At 52.8% G+C, this 3,414-nt stretch overlaps 1 pseudogene; it reads left to right on the top strand.

The window, feature by feature from the left end:
• The first annotated feature begins 1,212 nt into the window (after positions 1–1,212).
• Positions 1,213–2,056, top strand: LOC127490932 (synaptosomal-associated protein 23 pseudogene; annotated as a pseudogene).
• The last annotated feature ends 1,358 nt before the right edge of the window (positions 2,057–3,414 follow it).

Here is a 3,414-nt window from a genome sequence, read left to right as displayed (position 1 = left end):
TGCTGGTTCACTTCCCAGTTGGCTGCAATGGCCAGAGCTGCGCCGATCTGGAGCTGGGAGCCTTTTCAGGGTCTCCCACGCAGTTGCAGGGGCCCGAGGGCTTGGGCCATCTTCCACTGCTTTCCCAGGCCACAGCAGAGAGCGGGATCGGAAATGAAGCAGTGGGACTCGAACCGGCACCCCTTTAGTTTTATTGTTGTAATCTTTAGTATCTATTCACAAATCAGTATAATGATGTTCAGTTTTAATGTTACACACATTATGAAACATGAAAAGTATAATTTCAGCAAAACAATGATTTTTACATAACTAAATCATCTGACAATTCAGCCTCCCATAATAATGGGCCCTACTGTACCCTCTGAATGGACTAGTTTATGATCATCCTAGCAGTTTTGAATTGAATATAGGTTGTTTTTTTTTTTTTTTTTTTTTAGATTTATTTATTTGTTTGAAAAGCAGAGTTAGAGGTGTCTTCCATTTGCTGGTTCACTCCCCAAATGGCCGCCGTGGTCAGAGCTGAGCCAATCCAAAGCCAGGAGTGTCTTCCGAGTCTCCCACATGCATGCGGGGGTCCAAGTCCCTTGGCCATTCCCCCACTGTTTCTCAGGCGCATTAGCAGGCTGCTGGATCAGAAGCGGTCCATCTGGGACTCAAACTGATGCCCATATGGGAATGCCGGCACTGCAGGGGGCAGTTTTACCCACTACGCCACAGTGCCGGGCCCTATTGAATAGTTTCTTAATGCTTCTTTCTGTGACCCAGGACTTAAAAGAAGATCTGGCAACTGGAACCAGATCGCCCCAGGATCAAGGAAGGCAGGAGTGGGATGAATGACCCTGGACATGATGCCCAGTAGACTTACACATTGTGCCCTTTGCTTGCCTTCAGAGCAGTCTGGCACTCAGGGTCAGGTTCAGAGCCATTTGTGTCCTGTCGCATCTCAAATGTCCACTACTGTTACACTGAGTAGGCTGTGGGGGAGAAGGGGGAAAGAATCATTCCCAACAATGATATGAACATTTCTAAATTTTCAGTACCAAGAATTAATTTCTCAAATGCAAATTCATAGAAAGAAGCTGTCCAGCTAGGCATCAACAAATGCATGGGCATGTTTGTCATCAAAGAACTACTGGACTTACAAAACCACAACTTATATCTCATTTTAAAATTGTTCACTCCCCTGTTGAGTGTGTGGGTAGGTAATGGAGAATGCTGGTTGGTGCTAAGGATTTTGGTGGTTTCAGGAGATGTGGGTTAAAGAGTTCTAGCAGACACTGGGAGGATTCTTCCCTCGCAGCCTAGATGTCCCCATTTAAATCTTTGCAAGTCCAGGCTTGTGGGCAGAGAGCAGTGGTTGAGAGCCCCCGAATATCCACGTGTCTGTGTCTGTGCCTGACATCACAAGTTCAGCTTACTGAGGACTCCTGGGTTAGCCACCGAGTCTCAGGATGCGGCAAGACCATCGCGATGCTGGGTGAACAGGGCGGACACCCAGCGTACAGAAGAGGCCCGGCCCAGGTGAAGACACGCGAGGCAGGGAAGACTTTAACAGAACAAGTGCCGTGGCCTTCGTGTCTGCCCTGTAACAGGCAAAGAACTTGGAGTCTAGTAAGGCCTACAAAGCAACGTGGGGAGACGGTGGAGACACATCACCTGGCCGCGCGGTATCAGCCAGGCTGGGGAGCGAGGTCCGCCCCAGCATCCAGCCACCGGGACAGCCAGCGGCGGGTGTGTCAAGTGTCACTAGTGATGCCAGGGAACATGAAATGGAAAAAGCCTGGCTCAAGTGGGCGAAATGAAGGGACTTGGCCCTGGTCCTGGGCGATGAGATTGAAGCGCAAAACCAACAAATAGGCTGGGTTACAGAGAAGGCTGAGAGCAGAGATCGCGCTGACGTCGCCAGTGCCAGAGCAAGGAAGCTCCAACAGCGGAACCACTGCTGCACTTCGTCGTCATTCATTCGTGTCTCCAGCCCCTCCTCCAAGTCATCACCTCTGCAGAGGTTGACGTCTGGGTTCTATGCTCTTCTACTCGGGAGATAATGTAGAAGAAAGGCCAGAGGAGTCACAGCCCTCTACGTGTTAAGGTAGACAGCTACTCAGCCCTCCTGGCGTGTTCTCTCTCAGTTCATGCTTACGTGGGTCTGCGCACCTCACATGCAGTGTTGTCAGCCTTCTCATTTCCGTTAGCGGGCTCTCTTGCTGTCAAGATGGAGGAGCTTTGGCAAAGAGCCTGCCTCTCCCTCTCCCTCCCTCCCTCTCTCTCTCTCTCTCTCTCTCTCTCTCTCTCTCTCTCTCTCTCTCTGTCTCTCTCTCTCTCTCTTTCCTCCTTAAGCTTTATTTATTGGAAAGGCAGAGTAACCAAGGGAGAGACAGAAAGGCCTTCTGCCCACTGCTTCACTCCCTAAATGGGGGACGACAGCCGGAGCTGGGCTGATCCGGAGCCAGGAGCTTCTTGTGGGTCTCCCACGTGGGTGCAGGGGCCGAAGGACTTGCTTCGTCTTGCTTTCCCAGGTGCATTAGCAGGGAGCTGGATCAGAAGTGGACCAGCTGGGACTTAAACCGGTGCCCATATGGGATGCCGGCGTCCCAGGCAGAGCTTTCCTGCTATGCGCGGTGCCGGCCTCTGTAAATGACGTTCTACGTTGTCCTCACAAGAACAACATCAGGCTGGCTCCTCTGCTGGGTCCTACTCTGCGCCTCCTGTGCCCGTTGCAGGTGGCCTTGTGCTCTGCTGCCTTGGCACGCGGTCACGCCGACAGGCAGGATGTTAGGAGGTGGGGCCTGGAGCCCTGCCACCCTCTCCAGTCGGGCCTGCAGGATGATGCTCTGTAACCTTGGCTCAGCCTCAGACCCTCCCTGTGCATCCCACTGCAGGCAGGGAGCCGTAAGCACTGCCATGTCCTCCTACTGCGGGGCTGCTGTTAGCACACGGCCCACAGTGGACAGCCGCTGATGACGCCTCGGTGGCGCCTTAGTCTGCATGTTTGATTTTAGCATAGCTTGGACCTGCTGTCGTGCCGGCTCATTGCACGGTGCAACTCACTGCTCCCTAGCCTAGCTGCAAGTGTGCAGTGGAGCTGCGAGGCAGATTGCTCCGTGGGCCACTGCTCGTACGTCACTGGAGACAACTGGCGCTTGCCTATGCAAGGTGACTTGCTCAGAAGGGTGCGAGGTAACGTAATGTTCTGCTAGGAATTTCTCAAGATGCTCCACCCAGGTAGAGGAAGCGACCAGGTTACTTCCCACCTGAAATCCCTGGCGTGCAACTCGTGTGTTTCACTACGAGAAAAGCAGAAGCTGTTTTATTTGGGAAAGGACCACGTTGGGCTTTAAGGGGTGGGGGCATTCAAGAAAAGCACCAGCCTGTGGCTGGGAAATCCAGTGGCAAGCCAGGAGCCGTCGCTAGAAC

Source organism: Oryctolagus cuniculus, chromosome 11 (genome assembly GCF_051225735.1).
Source record: "Oryctolagus cuniculus isolate XC-2025 breed Fujian yellow rabbit chromosome 11, ASM5122573v1, whole genome shotgun sequence".
Lineage (NCBI taxonomy): Eukaryota > Metazoa > Chordata > Mammalia > Lagomorpha > Leporidae > Oryctolagus > Oryctolagus cuniculus.
This window is presented reverse-complemented; position numbering and strand designations above follow the sequence as displayed.